Raw genomic sequence first — 23280 nt, forward strand, 5'->3', positions numbered from 1 at the left:
TGGGGCCCCTAAGGGTCTTGGCCCCCAGGGCAGTTAACCCACTTTACCGGGTTAATCCAGTTTTGACAAAAAGATTGTACTTAATTGCATTAGATTGTGTTGATGTCACTGTATATTGATAATACAGTTAAAGATTACTTTGAATTCTGCTATTGAATTTTCTTTTCTTTCAAAAAAAAGGAAAAGCTGTGAATATGAGGTAAACTGACTCCTAACCACTCTGACACACCTGCCTAAAAGTGTGTATACATAAATACACACACACACACACACACACACACACAGCGGGAGCGTGAGAAAAATGGATAAAAGCAAAATTCACCCCGATATGACCAATCCAACCATCTCATTCTCTCATAATATAAATATTTCAACGCTCCACACTCTCAGAGCGCACTAATCTCCACTTCTGCATGTTTGAATAATGAATGCAATAAAAACTCTAACAGCTACTTTTAACGTTGCCTCAAACTGCCCCTCGTCTGATGTGAATGAAAGAGGCGAGGAGTTGTAGGGGTGGAATGGATAATTAGGAGGAGACGATGAGTGAAGAGTTGGAGAGGAGTAAAGAGAGAGAGAGAGGGAGAGAAAGAAAAAGAGAGCAGTGAAACAGTTCGGGTTCAGAGGCTGATAGCAGGGGAGTACTCTGGCATAAACAGAGACATGTGGATCACATGACAGAGGGTAACAAGTAGAAAACAGTATGTCACATCCATGGATGGATCCCCAATATGTCTTGTTGATAGGATTTAGGAAACAGAGTGAAAGGACATGAGACACAGGAAGGTACAGACAGAGAAAAATGATCCTTCCAGGGACAGTAGTGTCCGTTTTCCTAATAGCATTTAATGAACATTTTGTTCCAGACAGAGGGCCCGTTTGTTTTTCCACCTTGGCTGAACCTTGGGCAGAGGACAGGTGTAATTTTTTAATTATCTTTATAGAGTTTGCTGTCACATAATGCATACAGCTTGTGTGATTAACTGCAAGAGAGAAGCTTAATGGATCCCTCTTCTAAATGCTGCTGCAGCTTCTGGTTTTCACTATAACCAGAGGACATAGTGAAGGTTGACTGTCAGGTTCAGGCTGGTGTGTGATGGAGTACACTTGCAGCTTTTTGAGTTTGTCTAAGGACACACAAGCTCCCTCTCTTCACCACTTCTCCTCACTGCTCTTTCACTTTTTTTCTATTATTCACCTGACTTGTGAAAATGATGTCTTGATAAAACTCATGTTATATGCAGTGTTGCTTATAAGCTCCCCAGAAATGTGTGCGTTTTGTTTTTTTTAATGTAATGAACATTTCCAGCCTATTAAAAAACTCTGACAGACTTCTGCTTAGAAGTCATCCAGCGTCTTGTCTGCCTTCTGTCATCCCCCCCGTAGCACCCATAGCCAATCTGAGCCTGTGACTAAAGCGCCATCTCCCAGGCTGCACATTCCAGGCTGCGTTCATTCACTGGGTCCGCAGGCACTATAGAGCCACCTCTGGATTTAAGCGCATTTTACTAGTCTCCGCGCACTGCTCGGACGTCGCTCTGCAGGAATCAGCGATTACACGGAGATCCAACAACCGTGCATCAAATACACAGTCGCATATATTCTCTTGGATTAGCCAGCTGTAGACACTTTGTAGCCCCAAAGCGACTGGCCGGCTTGCTTTTCGCCAAAAATTGGATGCAACGAGAGGAACATACAGGAGAGGGAGGGGATAGATAGATAGATTGATAGAGAGAGAGAAGCGAAAAGCCTCGCGTCGATTGGCCGCCGAGCAAATATCTGACCTCGACCTCCTCGGACGGTGGGAAACTGGTTGTTGAAATGGAGATGCCGAGATTTTCTATCCTCCTGTCTCCTCCTCCAACACACATGCTGTCGAGGCTGATGATGATGATGATGATGTTTGCGTAGGAGTGTTTTATTTTGCGGGCAGCGTCGGTTAACCAGTCTCTACTGTTCAAACAACTCAAACAGACAAGCGGTGGATGGAACTGTGTGGCTGCTCCAAACAGCCCTTCCAGAGATATTATCCTTGCAGCACGGCAGATCATCATCTTTGTCGCCTTTGGAGTGTTTTTCAGTTGCAAGTCTGGAATTGGACAGATAATATTTTGCATGCTGATGACAAGAATGTGTCGCGAAAAGTAGTATAGAAGCACATTACAGTAGAACATTGTCTTGGGCATTTTTGCAAAGGAGGCATTTGCGATTTTGTATTTTTTTTAATTAACTAAAGAGGATCGAGCCAATTGGGGTTTATTTTTTTTGGCTCGAGTCGAACTCCATCTCTACTTCGACAGCTACATTTGGGACTTTTTTTTCATTATTCAGTGACTGAGGTCGACACACACTAAAAGCCAGCAAAGGTCGGGACCTGAGCTCCAAGGAGCCACCACTACCCCTACATGTGACCTGCTGAATTCCTCTTATCTCTGAAGGTAAGGACCTCAAAACCAGAAATTTACTGTAGCTGGAAATACTTCAACCCATTTGAGGTTTGACTTCAGTTAACTCATCCTCAGGTTGGATTGTTGCGTTGGTTTTCATTTTAGCAAAACAAATACATCTGCCAGTCAAGTCATGCATGCTGTGGCAAACAAAAGAATAGATAGATAGATAGATAGATAGATAGATAGATAGATAGATAGATAGATAGATAGATAGATAGATAGATAGAGCGCTTGGTGAGTTTCTCATTTCAGCACCATGGACAGAACCACAGTTGCCTTTCAGCAGCAAGAATCTGCTTTTATTCTCCCTATTTTATCCATACATGTATAATTGATTTATAGTCCATATACCACACATTCAGTACAATGTACATATAGTAGAGTGTGTTTGTAGAAGCTAAATTAACCTATGGTCCAGATACAGTTAGTGGGTAAGTGGAGTTTGAATGAACAGATGCAGATATACAAACAGGCAGAAGGATAGATGAGAGAGGGTGAAAGCGAGGGAGAGGTTCAGTGCTTTGTATGACAGACTTGCTGGCTGGCCGGCTTGCCACATGCTGACAAAACAGCATGGCTTGTGAGCCACAGCTACTGTCACCAACTGTTAGCCATGGTCACATCCAAACTGTTCACTCCAGATATTTTTAGGCGGAGTGGAAATGCAACATTAAAGCCATGCAGTAAAGCGTTTGAATACAGTTAGAATGACACAATATTTTAGGCAAGGAAATGAGCAGGATGCAGCCCACCACCTACTGGGTGTTTTGGAAACACTGTGGTGGATGAACTAATAACTAGCCAGCGAAAATGTGATCACAAGTGAAGCCGAGAAGATTAAATCACAGCTTCCAGTGTTTATATTTGATAAAGGAAAGTGTTTGCTGTCAGCAAAAACAGCACATGGGCATTACTTGAGGATTTGAAGAAGAATCTTGAGTAAATTGTCCCTGAAAAATAATACATTTTTAACAACCCATGTTATGAAAATACAGAGAAATACTTAAAACTCAACAGTGTTTTTTATATGCACTAGTAATGACCTCTTAAAATGACCTCCATAGTTTATGTGTCATAAAAGAGATTTGGAATAGTTTTGAAGTCCCCTTATCTCTAACAAATGTATTTTGGTCTTGAGGAAAACTTTCTAATATATCTTCTACTAAAAGCACAATTTCATACTGTAAAATAACTGATTTAAAGATATCACCACAACCCAATACAGCATCTGTACCTCAGACCTCCACTGTGCTGTCTGACAGTCAAAAATGTCAGCTCCACTTCAGACTCTTTGCTTAATCTACCCAGAAGGAATAATACTCATTATGCTCTACTGTGCTTGCGTATCAGCAGAAGTGATTTGGGCTTATTACATTACATACTTATGTCCTCTCTTGTGTCTAGTTACTTGAGATACCTTATTTATCTAAATGCCTCACCTGTTCCTCATGCACTTAAAAGTTTTGAAATCAAATTTTACCACAGCCCTCAAGTCATTGTCATGACATACAGATGAGTGACATGTTAAAGACAAAAAAAAATGATGAGAATGATGCTAGGAGGTTTTAGAGTAACTTATTAGACAGCACTCTCCACCACCATCACCAAACACCAAATCTTTCGGAAGAATGTTGTTGTATCCCTCCAGTAGAGTTAAAGAGACTTGTGAAATCCATTTCAAGGAGCATGGAGGCTGTTCTGGATGCTTGTGGTGGCCAAACACTTTTCTGAGATATATATTTTTTCTTTGAATCTGTGTCTAACTCAGCATGTTATTTAGAAAATTATTCTTATTCAAGGCTCCAGCCAGGTGGAAAGAGAAGTGAAGGTTGCACATTCAGTCAGATTGATACCTGCGAGTCCTCAGCATGAGCTCATTGAGCTACAGTGAATTCAGCTATGATGTCAAGGGTGTTATTTTTAAGTCATGCCCACGCTGTCTTAGTTATAGCTTCACAGTGACTGATTTTAAACACTCCCTATCATATCCTGTCATGTCCTATCATATCATATCAGTGAAACTATGACCCAAAGCAAGTGTGGGGAATGACAAGTAGGATTAAAACCATGCAATGGTCTAAACAGAAAAGAAATACACACACACCTATAGTACATACTGTGTTTTTAGAGGGCCTTCAACAATGCAAGTCAAGGCGGGGCTTATGTTCCCATGGCGACTTTCTCAATGACCCTTGGAACAACCTTGGCCCCCAGGGAGATCAGTCATACTCTTGCATGTACACACACACAAACACACACACACACACACTCAAGTCCCCCTCGGAGCATGACTATGAGTGACTGTGTGTTTCTTGTCTGCTTGCTGCTGCTGCTGCTGCTGCTGCTGCTGCTTCACCATCCTCTCAGTCATACAGCAGGAGAAAGAAGAGGAGGAGAGAGAGGGAGTTGAAGGACAAGGAGATGAGTAGGATGGAAGAGCAAATTTCAAAGACAGATGGGTGATGAAAAAAGATGAAGAAAGGTGTAGAGAGAAGAGCGCATATAAAACAGGGTGAGAGGGATGGAGAGGAGGAGGAGGGAAGGTTTAAACACTGGCAAGAGTCAAGAGAAAATGCAATTACAGAGGCAGCATATCCACTTCTTTTTTTTTATCTGGGCATTTGAAGTGTACTCACATATCAAGCTTAATTACTTTTAAAATGCACTATTGGGAGGAGGGAATCATGATAGATCCGCTGTGGTAGAGATAAAGAGGAGAAAGGAGAAGTGGAGTGGATGGATGGAGACTGGGGGAAGGGAATATGGCTGCTCAATGATCATGTTAAACAGTCACCAACCCGTTCCTCCCCTCCCCCTCGGCACCGCGCTCTGTTCCCCTCACAGCTACACCCCTGACATGCTCACACATCACGGTCACGCACAAATGGGTTACCGCGCAGACACCAGTATCACCAGCGCACGAGTTCCAGGCGCAGGCGCACACACACGCGCACAAGTCACTGGCCAGCTGATTGTAAAAAACTGAAGCTCACTGCAAGAGAAGGAGGGAGGTGAGGCGGGGAAGGAGAAAAAGAAGGAGGAGAAACAGCAGCAGAAGAAAAGCTGTTGTCCCTTTATATGTGTCCTTCACTTTCTGTGATTCATTCAAGGCAGTTTCATTATCATGTGTGTTGAATTTTCGTGCACATATGACATGAATAGTGCCAACAATTGTGCTTTTTTTTCCAAGATGGGTCATATTTTCATAGTCCCTGCCATCATTCCTACAGTTGTTAACATTTTACTCACCAACTTAATCACTGAAACAAGATGACATCACTAGATGCACTTCACAATCAGGCCAAGTAAAACAAGCAGTCAGATTATCAGACAGGTTGTGAACAAACTCCCAGTTTATCCCAGTTATCTAAAACAAAGTAGTCTGAAGTAAAAGTGGTGAAGGGCAAGGTTCCTGGTAGCTCTTCAAAGAGTAAAAGATGTTTAAAATGGACAGTTTCTGCAATAATTTTGACTAACCTTCTCTAGAACTTGTCTGATTGTCTGACCACTCGTGTTACTTGCTCTACTGCACCCTTTGTTGCTGTGTTCCCAGATCTCAGCATTGGATTTTGAAGATTGCAATGCAATGAGTATCCGCACACTGAATCGAAGCTCTCTTTAATTTTATTTTGCAACAGGTCTTCCTCAGGCAAAATGCTTTTAAAATGCTCTATGACACAGTATGAATGATTGCTGAAGCTACAAAAATAAGACCCATGTTTTTTTAAAATGCTGAATTTTCCTTTAAGCCTTGCACAACTGGCCTGTCTGTCCTTGTATATGGCCTGCAGCATGCTGCATATATTACACACTAAATATAAAGGCAGACTGCTCAGACTAAGTTTAAAATTTGCATTACATCTGTAAATATAACATAAACTATACATTTCAAGGAAGCCTAGGGGCTTGCTCATTACAAATGTTATGGTCTAAAGCCTTTTTTCAAAGTCTTTGTGCGCATGGAGTATTAGCTGTGGAAAGTTAAATCTGAGACTAAAAAGTTGCAAACGTCAACATGCTCCTTTTGGAAAGTGATGAAGCCCAATGAATTTAAGAACAAGCTAGCTCAGCAAGGTCGTGACTTACTCTGCCATAAGAGTTGATCACAACAAACGTGCACAAGACAAGAGATTCTCATTCATAAATTCCTCTCTTTTTGGTGTGTTGTACCTAATTATACGTCTCTGTGGTGTCTGTGAAGATTCTCAGTCATCCAGGTCATGGTTATCCAAGGAGGGTTGAATCGAGGACAGCTGGACTTGGTTATAGATACTTGAAAACATTTCACCTTTCAGGGGCTTCTTCAGTTCTAACTGACGGGTGGGCAGTCCTAGGTTTTTAACATCTGTGGGGTCATTATCAAGGTCATTGACACCACTTGTTTCGTTAGTGCTCCTGGCTGTTGTAACGTCAGTCGTTAGGGTCACTGGAGTTGTCACATGAGACCAAATGTGAGTTGTTGTCCTCCTCTGTTGAGGGATGGTTTCTCTACTTTGACGTAGATAGCCTCCTTCAAACCATCTGTACTCCCTATCCAAAATATGTATGTTATTGTTCTTGAACGTGTGTCACTTATCTTTCAAGTGTAGGTAAACTGCTGAGTCTTGACCTGAGGAGTTGGCCCTCCTGTGTTGAGCCATGCATTTGTTTAATGGTTTTTTAATTTCCCCGTAATACCAGTCTGCACATTCCTCACTACATTGGACACTAGATTGCTTTTCTTGTGTTTGGGTGTGTGCTGTTTCAGATAGACCAGTGATGTCTCTGTGATTCTGTTCAACTGCACTGTGCTGACATATTAGCATACAGTAAACTGGGAAAAGTTGGTTCAAGTGCAAACTAGAGGCTAGAACTTTTAAGCGTAATCCACCCACTCAAAAAACAGGAGAGGCGATGGTAAAATGTCAGTCTTTAATAGCCCTGTCGCCATAGTAACTGAAGACCCGCTCCTACTTTTACACACACTGCCTCTTGAGCGATGACCATTAGCACTAACAACCAAGCAATCAGCAGCCTTGAGCTTTCAACACGTTTCCTTCAACCATCTATACAATCATCAAGGATGTGTGCATCCATCCTCTCATCTTCTCCAAGGTGCCCTTTGCTGCCTTTTCTTCTTCATTTGCTTTACATTTTACTATCCTCTTCTTTCTTAGTGTGTTCTCTTGCCCTCTGCCTTTTCCCCAGTCTACTCCCACTAATCTCTCCTCGTTCATGTTGTTTCTTTCCACAGTCACAGAAATGTGAGCAGAACGTTGTTTCTGTACCTCATAAACTATGTCACAGATGTGTTTGTGTCAGATAAGACCAAAGCAAATTCTGAGATTAAGGCTGTACACAACTCAGTCTGATTTTGCAAGATAAATCCTTTTCAGCATCATCTCGATTTTTATCAAATTTTTTCTGCGCAAACACAAGCAGATGAAGTCACCAGCAAGGAAGAATTTTCGAAAACAGTCTCTCCAACTGCAAAACCCCCACAATTTTAACAGTGACAAAAATAAAACCAGAAGTGTTCACTGCGTAGGATTTCATATCTCAAGAAAGTTTCTGTAAAGTGATTTTCACACTGCATTAAGGAGTTGTTGCGTAGAAAGTGTAAAAAAAACCCCCAACAATACACCAGTATTAAATCCTGGCTATGATTGGCAACAAGTGCTGCAAACTAAAATAGCCTACAAAATGTGCTGTTTATCACTGTCTTCCAGAATGATACATATGAGCCTTTTCTGAACTGATGCCCCTATCAGCAGAATGACGTATTTTGTGAGTGCCTTTCAAAACTGTTAAAAACAACCAGTGATGAGGATTAATTTGACTGTTTTCTGATATGACACCGACAACTCTTTGGTTAAGACTATGGAATGACGTCATAGTTAAAAAAAAACAATTTGACTGCTGGTAGAAAACAAGATGGGAACAGCAGCCTCCCATGTCAAAGTCACACGCTTCCATCCAGCCTCACATCCTTTCTTAGAGAGTTATGGCCGGGGGATGTTGTGTTTATGGCTGTTCTGACTGGCCACACTTGAATGTGGGGGGCCAGCTGTCATAGAGAGGCAACATGACAATTATTTAAAAATGGATATGGATAAACTGCGCACACCTTCATATAGTCTCTCCAGTAAGGCATTTATAATGTTACAGAAATACTTGTGACCAATCACCGCCTGCAGTAGGCGTGAATGCCAGTGGCGGAAAGTTCCAGAAATTGTCAGACCAGTCAATTCCAACTTTGGAAAGATGCGGGGGCAGGGGGTTTCAGATGCTGCTCGACTATTCGACAAGCACTTCTGTTGACAGCAGTTTTTCTTGTGAGGGCAGTCTCTCAGCTTTAGGTAATGATCACCATGGTTTGTCTTAAAAGTGCGTGGACAACACCCAAACTGAAACCATTTAGCCTAGATGTATAAAGCTTCGTAGCCTTTTATTTTATGTTATTCAGTGAACAACCGAGGCAAAGCAACTGATGATTCATCTGGGGGCTCGCTGACAAATTTGTGAATTTGAGGGGGCAGAAGACCAAAGACCAAAGAAGTGTCAAATCCTTGCCAAAACTGACATTAAGGTTTCTATTTTTGTACAGAAGCAAGGCACGAAGCGCGGCTCTGCTTCAGTGAAGTGGCATTTTCCTTAGGCACAGTTTTTTCCACTGTGCCAGTGAGGTATTTTGGTGACTCTCCGTGCTTCGTAGTTGGAGGAACGGGGCAGTAGGGGAGGTGTCAGTGGCAATCCAGCTGTGTACTGCTTTTTTGGTGTCAAGGGTAGCTGCATTGCAGGCCTTCTACCATACACCTGCCCAGACCAAGTCAATGGTACACTCTGTATTGACTGAGCTTCACACCCTGCTTTCAGTAATGTAATGCTGATACCGGGAAAGAGAGCAAGTCAAGGGATAGAAAAAGAGAAAGACAGAGAGAGAGAATATCCCAAAGTTGGGTTCTGTCCATGTTTGGTAAGGGAAAGTGGTACTTTCTAAGAATGCAAAGTATTCAAGTGCATCCATTCTAACTGATGATATTTTTTTGTGTGCATGTTTTTGTGGGTATTTTTTCCCACAGTGCATGTTGCGGTATGCCACAGCTGTGAGATGATCTCATCAGTGCTTCAGATGCTGTACGTAGTAACTTTTGACTCTCCCGAGACTCTTCTGAGTTGTGTAACTTCTTGTAAATACCATGTCTCTGTCTGAATACGTGGGGTGACATGCCACGGGATGCATCCATCTCTGTGTCAGAGGTGCTGTCTTGTGAGTGGCACTGCTGTTCAAAGTGATGTTTAAAACAGAGGCCTACCCACGCTCCCTAAGGCAGTTTACATCAGCTAAACAGACAAGACAATGAGAGTAGTTGAGAGCAGAGAGCGAGACAAAGACAGCAAAGCAAATGGAAGGAGAGGCTAAACAGACCGAGAGAGGGCACCGGAAAAGAGAGAGAGAGACAGAAAGAGAGAGACAGAGAGAGAGAGAGCAGGTGGAAAGCAAAAGCCAGTGAAAGATGACAAAAAGTGAATGACGTGAGTGGCAGTGTGCTGAGAATATGGATGGGGATATAAAAAGATGAAGGAGAGAAGCGAAGCAGAGCAGCGCAGGTGCCCAGCTGCCCTTACTGGAAGCTTGAAGAGGAAAAGACGAATACACACACACACACACACACACACACACACACACACAGACACAAGCAGATGCAAGGCAATTTAGCCCGAATTGCATCCCTTAATTCATAATGATAAATACACACATAACTTTCTAGTTAAGTCTTGTTACACTAACAGACAGAACTGCTGCTAAGAGACTCCTGTGCTTTCTTACCAACACTGATTCTCTTCTCTTCTCTTCTCTTCTCTTCTCTTCTCTTCTCTTCTCTTCTCTTCTCTTCTCTTCTCTTCTCTTCTCTTCTCTTCTCTTCTCTTCTCTTCTCTTCTGCTGTTCTAACCATATGTTTTGTCCATTGTGTGCATCAATGGCAGCAACTGGGGTTATGTTGCGGTGAGCACTGAGATAACCTGGTTAGAATGTTATAATACGACTTGACCTTCACTACACCACCTCTTGTTTCATACATTTACTGTGGCATCTGGCCAGGTGTGTGTATGTGTGTATGTCCTTTCAAAGTGTGAGTATGTATCCATCAGGTACTATATGGTGGATTTTAATGCATACATTTAGATGAAATATCAGATGAAATATCCATTATGCTGTATTGGAACATAATGACCGATCAGGTTACGTGTCCTTCACTTACCACGAGCTCAGGAGTCTACATCCACACTGTCTGCAAAAACTACCAGCCTCTCTTTCAGCCATCTCTCCTTTGACACACAGGGCTCACCGATACAGATGCATTTTCTTCTGATTTAAAAACCTTTATAGAAAAAAATAGATGTTTAATAGCTAGAAACCATCCAAACTTCTATATGGACTAAAGTAAATGAGAAAATTTTGTTCACAAAGGTTAGAGGTTGCTTTCAGCTTCAATTCACCCACACTTTCAAGTCACAGACCCTGTGCTGATAACTGTGGGTGTTTTCTTTCAGTTCACAACAAACCTATGTTTGACAAGTTGACAGCAAGTCACACACTGGGGGGTGACCACGCATAAAGACTGTAAACAGCATGGGGTTTGCACACACAGTAGCAAACAGGAAAGGAAATGAAAGCTAGTATTACCTGTGAACTGTGAAGAAACTTCCTGGAGATAGTTGCTCAGAGTTGACTGGCTTCAAACTTGAAAAAACAGGGTGTCAAATACAGTTTTTGATTTTTGTACACTGCTCTACAAGAACTCTGAGGAAAAGCAAAAAGGTTTTGATACATGCTAATGAAATAGCAAGACTTGCTGTAAATTTACATCTGTGCCACCACGGTATTATAATGCAACAACTACTGTTTCAATTGCTACAACAGTCATGTTACATAGTGAGAGGATGTGGTGGTGTCATCTGAAATTTGCAAAATCATGGAAACGGTGACATTGACTGTAATTCTTCATGTAAAATCCAGTATATAAACACAAAATTCATCCAGTAACTACTGTAGGAACATTTGACATTGCTGACCAGATGTGGTCACATTATATCATCCTGGCGTATGTGACCTTGTCGTTTGAATACATTTGGATACCTTCCAAGTTGAATTATGCAATATATTAATGTGACTTTATGCATACATTCACTCAGGACTACTTTTTATTGCCTGCTTTGCTGTGCTCAGAGATTGATGCGTCTCTTTACTTGTAACATCCACCTACAGTACTTCCTGTCGAGTTTAAAAATAGTTTTACACAAGCTTTATTCAAATAAAATTAGGTTTGGTCAGCAGTTCCTCGATGTCACATCAGTATTAACTATCCTGCAAACTGATGGTAAATCTAGCCACAGTGATTGGTTTACATGCGTTTATGATTAGCACATTATGTCATGTCAAATATCATTTATTATATATCAATTGGCAGCTTATATGGGACACAAGGGGATGTTTCAAGATGTATTGTCATCAACTTAGTAAGCTAACCAGTCCCCAACCTAGGGCTAAAATTATATGCATCACGCTGTGGCTTAGGGAGGACAAAATAAGTGAGAAGTCTAAAATTGGAATTATCTCATTGTCAAGTGTCAAAGAGCAAATGTAATTTAATGGTGTCTTACCCACTTCTGGAAGAGGAAAATGAATTTAATTTATTTGAGGGCAGTGCATTACCCCGAACAGACCATGTAGCCAGAGGGGAGGTTTGGATGTGTGTGTGTGTGTGTGTGTGTGTGTGTGTGTGTGTGTGTGTGTTTGTGTGTGTTTGTGTGTGTTTGTGTGTTTGTGTGTGTGTGTGTGTGTGTGTGTGTGTGTGTGTGTGTGTGTGTGTGTGGGCACCTGCAGTGTACACCCGACATATGATTACACTTTTGAGTGTTTTTGAAATAATCTATTAATCTGTCATACAGGGCAGATTCAGCATAGTATTAACTGCTTGGTGTGTTTGCATGGCTAATGTTTTTCACACCAGGAGGTCCTAACGGAGCTCCGAGTGTCACAGCAAACTGTCTCCTCTGTCACTGCGATTTCTCAGGAGCAGATTTGACTGGCACTGAATTTATAAACCAGGACTGAACCAATGGCAGACAGTAGGTAGTGTTATTGGATAGATTTATCATGTTTAGAGTTAGAATAGAATAGAATAGAATAGAATAGAATAGAATAGAATAGAATAGACACACCCATGTGCACACTGTATATACTCAAACACACAGAAAATATGCATTGCCAAGGGTGAACAACACATGGTGAGATTTGGCTTGTTTGTTGTTTTCATTATTGTTATCTCCACCAGGCGTAACCCTGGAGGGGATCATGCATTTGGTGGTGTGTGTGTGTGTGTGTGTCTGGGTGTGTATCTGTCCGCAGCTAATTTCGCATAATTCTGGGCCCATCAGCCTAATATTTTATGTGCAAATTTATGACTGTATGCTCAAGGACCTCTCGTGGTTGCGATGATTCACAATTTTTGAAAAAACTATTTAACAACACCATTGACTGCTCTGTTTCATGCCGACATTGACTGCTGAATCCTCACTCCTTTTAACCAGCCAGTAGGAGCCACAAGTGATCAATAACTGCTTCAGTTTGGAATCTTGTTTCCGCTAAGGACAACCAATCATGCCTTGTTGCCATGTTAGATCAATCGGTGTCAAATTTTGGTACCTTGAGAGTGGGCTGTGTTGTGAATTCAAATAAATATTGATACGATTCCTTATGAGCCTATTGTAAAACCTAGAATTTTGTCTTTTCAGCAGTCCTCGCCATTTTACAATATGCATTACGACATAGCATAAATATCCATGGAAAAGTTTGGTCTCATCTTGAACCGGAGCATCTGCAGATTAATGCCATACCTGATATGTTATGATCCACTAAAGTTAGGCACAATATGAGATGAATAAATCCCCGTTTTTGTTTTCTTCACTGCCATCTTGACTGTACACACCTGGCGGAGATCTGCACTCTACTGAGTGCACTCTTCTAGTTATTATTATGATTTAATATGAAAGACCAAACAGTGCAAAGCGAGTTTGCATAAATACATCTTGACAGACTGATATTTTGTTGAAAACAGCAGTTTATTTATTTGTTTATTTCCAGCCCTGAGACTGGAAACACTGTTGAGTTGTAGCTCTGCTCTTGTCTGTTGTATTTTTGCAGAGCTAAGCAGAAACATTAGAGTGAAGTTGCTTGAGGTGTGTGTGTGTGTGTGTGAATGTGTGTTAGGAGAAGACAGGCATGTTGGAATAAATAGTTTGTTCTGCAGCATCAAATATTGTCTTCAGGTTTCACCTAAATAAATGACAATCAAATATACACACACATACATACAGATAATAAATATGTGCACTTGCCTCAACTACAGTATGACTTGTATGCTATATACTCAAGTAAGCCTATGTTTACAGAATATGTTGATTGCAATTTTATTATCACGTGTATTTAACGACCTTGAAACACCAGGCTGACAGTCATCCATCCGATGCCACCGGGCCATCACTGAGCCTCTGTAGCAGACCCCTGGCTTTAGTTTTTGTGATGTGCCCAGCATTGCTGGCACTATTCAGAGCTCATCAGTGGCTGATTGAGCATGAATTGGCAGCAGAGACAGTCAGTGAGATACTTATACATTATACAGGCCAAGTAGGAGTAGCATTCCTGAGACTCCTGAGATACCTGTTGCACTTGTTCTCACTGTGGACATTTTTGTGTGCTTAAACTTTCTTAGGGTTACTTCTTGTCTCCACTAGTGGCTCAAAATGTATCCGGAAGCTTACAAACCTTTTTGGCTCCTTTATGTGTGTGCTCTGTAAAATTTTATAAAGTGATGAAATGTGCTTCTTGTTTGGGGCCAAAATCGTAGATTAAGTCTAATACAATAACTGTCACAGCCTTTTGAAAATCTTGAACCAACCCTTTAAGTGCACTCAGGATACCTTTTTACTGTTTGCATCATTCAGTTTCAGGGCTAGGACTTGCAATTCAATCCATCAACTGTTGAGTTCAAAGAACTGTAATATCTCTGAGCTAACGTCAGCTCTTTCTGGTGCCAAGATTATAGGCTGTCACGCACAGACTAGTGGTATTATTTGCACGGCAGAGGGTAGAGCATGGCATGGCATGGCAGAGGGGAGGAGCAGGAAGTGCAGTGACAAACTGACAAAATTTGATTATATGCAATTATTTTGATATGCTTTGAAAGTGAATGCTCATTTTCTTTAATCATTCTGGAAAAAATAGAATTTAGGAAAAAGACTGACAGATAGTTAGATGACATCCTTTAAAAAGATTGTTTTGTCAGATTTTTATCTACTGTGTATAAGACTGCTCAAAGTTCATGTTCTATTGAATTGAGAAAGTTTGTAGAAGTTGTTTTTAGCATCCACAACATGGCACAGTTACTTCTTGTGGCTTTATCCAAAAATTGAGACAAACCCCAAATTTTCATTTTTGAGAAATACTAATAAAGATTATTCTATTATACTGCCACAGCATTCCCAAGTACCCCAAAAAATGGACCTGGAAAACCCACAACAACAATAAAGCCATTGTCTAGACATTCAGTACTGTATGTCGTGGACAAGGACGGGCAATCACAGTCTGTTGCTTCCAGCGCATGCATAACACGTTTAAAGTTACAATGGCACATCTTACATCAGCATGCAATTTGAACTGGAAGAACAACTGAGCAAGGTCATTTAGATGGATGAGAGTCATTTAGCGAGCTGTATAATTAAATGAAGACACCCCAGGTCATCGTTAAGTTTTTTTCAAATGTCCTCATGGTGCTATATTCATACTAGCCGAGAGCCATTTTTATGATATATCATTCACAGAGGGGCACTAATTAGAGAAATGTTACCCAGGCATTACAAGGACACATGGGAAGGTAAAAACTATTCCTGGGTTCCATTCATGGCTTCCTGAGAAAACTAGTTTCTCTCTTTTCTACATCCGCAACCCCAAACTCCTTCCTCCCACTCTCTCCAACAGCCTTTGGGATTTCCCTGGTTCCTGATTCAAGGTCAAACTTGTGGATGAACTAAACTGTTCAGTGTCTTTTAGTAGAAGGATGAGGTAGAAGAGCTTTACCTGAGGCTCGCTGTGTGTGGTCATTACTTTAGGAGGTGGCTGCAGGGCCACAAAAAAACAGTGGCAAAAGACATTTTTGTACGCCAGGTGAAATTTTACGCTGGAACAGGGTGAGCCAGGAGTCTGAGAGGGAGAATCAAGTTATACTGCAGTAAGGGCTAGTGCGGCTGACGGGATAATATAGTGACAAGGCTTAAAGTCTGTGTAAAGGAAAATGAGAGATTTCTTTTTAAACACAATATACATCTTAGAAAATAATTCCTGAAAACATGTGAAAAGACTGTGAACTATGTAGCACTGAATTGTGGAGTTAGAGTGTTAAACTGTTTTTCACCATTTCTGTGTTCAGGATTTTTTGGGCAGGTCTGAAATGGTGGATGTAGGAGGGTGACTAACATGACCCCCCCCACTATATAAACACTAGAGTTAACATGCTCATAGTTACTATTTTTACATCGGGTAGTTTTACAAACTGTCATCGCAGACAATGGGATTTACTTTGGATAATCTGCTGTTACTGGTGAATGAGGCTATTTTTCAACGTTAGTGCTCGAGTTATTTTTAACTCAGCTGAAGCATCCATTGACGGGTGGAGCCACTAGCAGCTTCGGCTTCGGGACCGGCTGTGCAGCTGTGATGACAGGTAGAGTCAATGGATGGGACATCTCTGGCCAGAGGCAGCACTTCACCAAAAAGCACGGCTATTGCTCCAATGAAGCCGCCGAGGATGTTTCAGCAGAGGAGTGAGTAGCATTAAGTGCATTGAACTCCATTGAAAAAAACAACAATTTAACATAATGATTGGGTATGGTTGCTTGTTAACTAGTCATTTAAGTTACATTTTTACTGATACAAGCCCAAATTTACCCACAAAATATGTGCCAAATTAAACAGTGGCTCCTAATGTTTCTTTATTTTTAAAATGTCATCCATGCTGCTTGCCTTACACCCACAGACAAGGCCTATTTTAAATTGTGTATTTTTATATCGGAGTTAGGTATGAGCGTTGTTAAATCAGAGGCTGTCCGTGCTTTCAGCGCCTTCAGCAGACACACCCCCAGCGTTTCAGAGCAGTGAATACTGCTTGTTTAACTTTATATACTTGGCAACTTTTTTAATCATTCAAATTTTGCTGGGTGGTTAATATACGTTTCTGTGGTGTGACAAATGCAGAACACATATTTATTTTTGCTTTACATGGACTTTAAGGAGGAATTTGTAAACAAATATGTGTACATCCTTCTGTTAATGTGGAACAGGTGAAAATGGTTTTATTGTGGTCAATAGTACCTCTTGTAATTGAATAGAGATGGTCTGAAGGGAGATTAATTAATAAATAAATACACATCCAGTGAAATCAGTGTTACACCATTGCATCATAGCTAAAGCTCATTTTCATTAATTTATCATCTTCATCATGTCAATGCTTAGTGAACTCATCATCTCCCTCTTGGAGAACATTTACACATGTGCATAGGCTTCATCATTTGTACTCTAGATTGTATTGTCACATTGACATGTCCCATACTCACAATGTGGAATTATAACATCAGTTGCAATTTCTTTTATTTAGGATCTAGGATTTCATTTGACTTAAATTTACATTTTAATTTAAGGGTTTTCCAGTGAAAAGCCTGTGCTCATCTGCACCATGCAATCAAGAATGTTGAGCACTTATTTGATCCAGAATAAAAGGGAATAATTTTGATTAGAAAGAGACTTAAAGGGATAGTTAAACATTTACACTTATTCGCATATACTTATTCACTTTCTCACTGAGAGTTTAATGAGAAGATCGATACCACTCTCATTACTGTGTGTATAGTGTATAGTATATAGCGTATAGTGCGAGAGAGGTTAGGCTCTCCCCAGAGCTCACCAATATGCCGTCCTCCACATGTCTAAAGCCCATTAATGAACACTTTGTTTTTCATTTGTTTAATCCGTACACAAACAGAAATGTGCTACGTGCTATAACTATCAGTGATTGTGTTGATTTCATCATAGTGAGGTTGTCAGTGTTAATCATCAAGAAATAGCTCAAGCACATAACTTCCTCTAGAACCTCAAATTGTTGTCGTGTATAGATTAAAAAAACAAGATATAACATGTTAACTGGTGAGCGTCAGGTGTATTTCTGAACTTAAGCAAGAGCCAGGCTAGCTGCTACCCACTGCTTCCAGTCCTTATGCTAAGCTAGGCTAACTGCCTCCTGGCTCTTGCTCCACACTTAACGGTACAACAGTGGTATCAATCATCTTATCTAACTCTCAGCAAGAAAGCGAATAAGTGTATTTCCCAAAATGTTGAACTATTCTTTCAAAGCCTTACCACTTTATCACGAGTATATGACAGCATGACAGATTGTGCTTTAAAGAAACAGTTGACGTGTAGGCCTACAAAGTGGATCACAGTGGTGCTTCGTTATCTTCATGATGGTGCATATACAGTAACATACAACCAATGCCTCATAATGGAAGTCTGAATTTTGGTTAATTTCCAAAATGATACAGACTATAGTTGGAAGTTATGTGAGCTGTTAATTATTGTGGCAAATACTATATTGAATGCTTACTGATTGCACAGTTTATTAGAGGGTAGACTAATCGAGGACAAAAAGCTGTAATGAAACAGATTTTGTCTCAACACTTGATGAAGTGACTGTCTTTATATGAATCGATTGACACTCTTGTGAAAGACTGTTTACGAGAACTTGCATAGAAACTCAAGCACTGCTTGGCTTGTGTAATTTCCTTAGAGAACCATGTGTGTGTTGTGTCTTTGTATATGGGTATACTATGTGTGTATGTGTGAATTCATACTTTGACAGCTACAGTTGTAATAGAGCTCATCCCATTGTTCTCAGGGCACGTTATTGTCTCTGGTGTATGACTCGAATCCACCACCTACCGTGTACACCGCCCCATTCAAGTGAAAGCCTGTCAACAGCCATTATTCCTAGCAAGACCTCTGCTGTGATCTATGCCATGTTTCATCAAAGCGTGAAAATTTATTCCAAAGCCCACTGTCTGAGCATGTTAGCAAGTACTAAAATCATTGTGTGTGTGTGTGTGTGTGTGTGCCCACTGCTATTCTTCTTTCGCCCCTAACCTTTTGTCATTCCAGTGGACAGATACCAGCAAAAGCAGCTGAGCAGACAAGTTTGCCTTTCTCCTGTACTATTTCACTATGAAGTCTGGGTTGAGTGTTAGCGTGTGCATGTGTGTATGTGTGTGGTTAAATAATTAACACTGTTCATCGCCATGCTGCAACACATCCTTCACACACTGATCTGATTAAAGGGGCCCCAGGAGATACATACTGCCTGCCTACCATGCTCAATGACTAATGCTGCATGTACGTGTGTGTGTGTACACATGAGTAATGACTTTTCATGTGTCACTGGTTGTGTCCATTAGTGTTCGTATGCTTTCGAGTTTGTGTTGTCTTGTTTGTTTGTTTGTTTGTTTTTGCCATAGTAATTTGTAGACTTGCTATACTGTACATGCTTAAAACAATTTGCCATATGACTATTGTGTGTCCTTTGCCTGCATTATGTATGTTTTGTGTGTGCACCAGTTAGAGAAAGGTCAGAGGTTAAGGAGTAGGACTGTTTTTCAACAGAAACAGCTCAATACCACCAAAGGAAATACTGCTCATAACATGTACAAACAGGTTTACAGAGCACAGATTGTATATTTTATAAGCATTATATATTTTGTCTTAGCTTTAAAGTGAAACAAGTGTTACGTCTGTACAGACAGTTTTACTGAAAAACAAAATTATCCTGTATCACTGGCTTGTATGTGAAACACTAACATTATGTTGAGTAGTATTAATTGACTAAACATGTTTATATTAATCATAAAACTGATAAAACACATTTATTGTCAAAAAGGCCACAATAGTGACTCAAGGTGACTGCATTCTTGTACTGAATTTTAAAGACGCATTCATTGATTTTTTAAAAAATTTTGCCACTTGGGGGCAGTGGAACAAGCCGTAAACACAACAATGACATATTATCATCTTACAGTGTTGTTGTGGCAATTGTGTTAGCATTATCAGTTGCCAATTTGCACATCCGGCAGACACAGAGGAACATTAGCATCCATTTGGAGTTGTCTTTCCAATATTCACTCTCCTTTTAACTCTGTTTCAGCTACCAACTCCTGAGGGGAAAAATCTGGCTCTTAGCAGCCAAATGTTCCACTACCAGCTAGTCACTAATTTGGTCTGGCATTTGGTACTGGGCATGTAGTGTACAGTGGGTTTATCAGAAAGCAGCTGTCTGCTGTTGCTGCTGGAACACTGTGAGAGTGCTAATGTATGCTAATTAGCACTAAACAAAAAGTAAAGCTGAGTGTGGGATGGGAATATTAGCTTATAAGTATTTGTTCATATACCAAAGTATTGGACAAACTGACAGTTAAGCCAGATACGGCACTAGTTAAGGGATCACTGAAGTGATTGGAATTAATTCTGAGGGAGACATGAATATGTTAACCAAAGTTTTGGCAATCCATCTAATGGTCTAATGGTCATGGTGGTGCTAGAGGTCAGGGAATAACCAAAGTATTTAGGGTTCATCCTTTGGATACCATGAATGTTTGTACCAAATTTCATAACAATCCATTAAATATTTGTCAAGACATCTCACTAAAAGCCAAAAATGTCAGTCCACTAATGACAGAAAGGGGATCACCAAAGTCGGTAGGATTTGTCCTCTGGGGACCTTGAATGTCTGTATGAATATTATGGTAATCTATCTAATAGTTGTGGACCAAAATGGTGGGCCGACCAATATTGCCAACCCTAGACTCACTGCTAACATGGCTAAAAATATTGATAAGTTTATCTACATACAGAGTTTTTGGGTTGCATTTGTCTGTCTCACATGCTTAATATTTCATAAAGCTTTAACCTAAACCCACAAAACTGATTTTAAGGCCACGTGGGGCAGTGGAAACAAGCTGTAAATGCAACATTGACATATTATCATCTTTTGCTAAAAGTCAATGTCAAATTTGTTAGCAAACAGTTGCCTATATATACACATCTAGCAGAAGGAGCAACATTAGCATTCATTTGGAGCCCCGTGTCTGGCAACCTGAGAAATGCAATATTTACATTAATTTTAGCTCTGTTTTGGTCTCCACCAGCTCCTTAGAGTGATATCTGTCTCTTTTACTACTAAATGCTCTGTATGTTCACCAGCTAACTTTGTAGCTCTGCTGTATGGTAGGTTTGTAGTGAAAAGTGGGTTTTTAGAGCTTTTTTCTGGAAAAAATCTTCCTGCGATGGCTGAAAACAAAGCTGATGAGAGTGGTGAGCATACAAAAAAGGTCCCAACATCTCATACATTTACCTCTTTAATTCAAATCAAATCTTTTAAGGCTGAAAACTCTCTGTTTTTCTTGTTCCTTCATATTGATTTGGTTGGCGAACTGTTTGTCCTACAGATTGGATTAGAGTCCAGCTATATTCCAGCCTAAGGGGAGAGTAGCTGTGACAGGGCAGATAGCCACTGTAGAGACAGTCTAATCCATTCTAACTTTATAGAGAGCATCTCTGGAGAGACATATCACAACGAAAGCTAATATGGTCTGGACAGGTTACCCACAAAGGAATTTAACATGATTTAGAGGTGTTTCGGGGTGAGAAGGTCAGAACCGTCAGTCACTTGGCTTGTAGCACACATTCTATTTTACAGTAAAGTGTAGGTAAGTAGGCTGATGGAGAACAGTACATCAGGTTGTCAAAGTGGAAACTGGAACAAAGTCAATGTAAATTGTGTACTGGGGAAGCAGGAAATAATATAAAATGCATGATGACTTATCTGCCGTGACTGTTATTTTTTGTTTACCTCAGAGTGCTCCATATTTTCAGTCAATATTTCTATTTAAGGGTGTGTCCATGTCACAGTTGAGTTAGATCTTGACAGCACAGGCCTATACTGCTGTGTGTTTGCTGGCTGATAATGGCTTGCACCATTGAGTCATAGCTTAGCAACAAGCCTGCTGGCCTATTTTTGGTTTCAGGCAATTATCCACAATGCAGTGTGATGGTGTGGTTCTATGACACTTCCAGATTGTGGATGTAATGAAGGGAAAAGAGGTCTGTACCAACATCTGTCAAGTATCTCCCCAAATATGTGTTGCTAAATCTGGGAACTGAATGACCACTTTTTTATTCTTTTTTCATTTTTTCAAATTATTGTGTGGTGAAAACTGTATAGACGGTATACGTTTACATCAATGACTCAATGAGCAAATGGGCACTGCAACACAAACAATGGGTGTTTTTGCATTTTAATGGTTGAATTTTTTCATCTAAGCCTGTTTTAAACTTTCAGCATGATTTACATTTAAATCCATCTCAACTTTAATCTTTTTTACTTTTATTATACTATGATACAGTGGAATGTGCAATTTGTAATATAAATATACAAATTCAAGAAAAAATGTAGGTCACAAAATAATATGATACATGAAATACAGTTAGAACATTGGAGAGCCCAGTTTCTGCAGTTGTTATGGTAAATGTAATGTGTAAAGTTGTACTGTGTAAAAAATGCTGAGCTGCTGAAACAGTTTTAAAGAAAATCTTGTGTGATTGTGAAAATAATAACATCATTATCAGGCAAATTATGGCTGCACAAGTACAATTTTTGCAGTAACAGTAATCACACAACAGTGCAGTTGCTGCATGCTCTATCCACATCCTGCTTTGTATGGCACTTCACAATGTACTATTGTGTGATAATATTATTGATGAGTGTGATCACAAGTACAACACCCAACTCTAACTAACTATAACTGTGATGTTGTCCATGTGATGAGTGCAACAATGCTTATCCTGCATACAGGATTTAGGGTGAAATTCCTCTTCAACTGTTGTTATGTGGCAGATTATAGAATGAGTGAGCAGGTAAGGGTTCAATGGATACTGCAGGGATCAAACTCCTCAGTTATGTCACAGCCTCAAATACTTACTAATCCTGCAGAAAAGAAAAAGAAAAAAAAATACTTTTGACAATACGAAAGACATTACAATGTTTGTGATTAATGTACATTACTTGCAAGAGTAAAATGAATATTTAAAGCCTCTTGGCTCTAGGCGTCTTCCGGTAATCCAACTGCTGTAGACTGAAAAGAGGTAATTAAAGGGAAGCATTGATCTAATGAACTGAGAATGAGGTCAGTTCAGTCTCAAGTCAATCATACTGCTTCAAATCTTCTTATGACGTACTGCAGCATTCCTATTTGCAGGAGATATGTAAAAACCACTGTGTAGGCTAGATTTCCCTGTGTTCAAACTGTAACAAAGAGCAACTTCCTGACTTGACAAAACCATAACAGTCAATGTATATCTGCACCATGATTCTGAAGATCTTGATGAATATGAGCTCAAAGCTCAGGGTCAACATCTCCATTTGTCTTTATTGTGACCTCTGATTTAAGGTCAAAGTTCATAGGTCACCCACAGCTGTCCAATTGGATATTTCCTACTGATTGATGCAATAAAGGTCATGATCTTTCCCTCTGTCTACTTCACACTATATCTAATATTATTCTATTTCTGTTCTATTCTATTTCGCTTTTCCATTCTTTATGCTTATTGTTACATACCAGCACAATAAAAACTGTCTTTGTCAGTTTCTTAAAAGCCAAAGATTTGTCTGGACTTCATGGTGATCTTTTAAACAAT

At 40.2% G+C, this 23280-nt stretch overlaps 1 protein-coding gene across 1 annotated transcript in view; it reads left to right on the forward strand.

The window, feature by feature from the left end:
* The first annotated feature begins 1434 nt into the window (after positions 1-1434).
* fam163ba (family with sequence similarity 163 member B, genome duplicate a) overlaps positions 1435-23280 on the forward strand; it is a 29137-nt gene continuing 7291 nt past the window's right edge. Inside the window, exon 1 of the mRNA XM_067573621.1 lies at positions 1435-2438. The gene's annotated coding sequence lies outside the window, so the exon portion shown is untranslated. The remainder of the gene's footprint in view (positions 2439-23280) is intronic.

This window comes from Thunnus thynnus, chromosome 19, assembly GCF_963924715.1.
Source record: "Thunnus thynnus chromosome 19, fThuThy2.1, whole genome shotgun sequence".
Taxonomy (NCBI): Eukaryota; Metazoa; Chordata; class Actinopteri; order Scombriformes; family Scombridae; genus Thunnus; species Thunnus thynnus.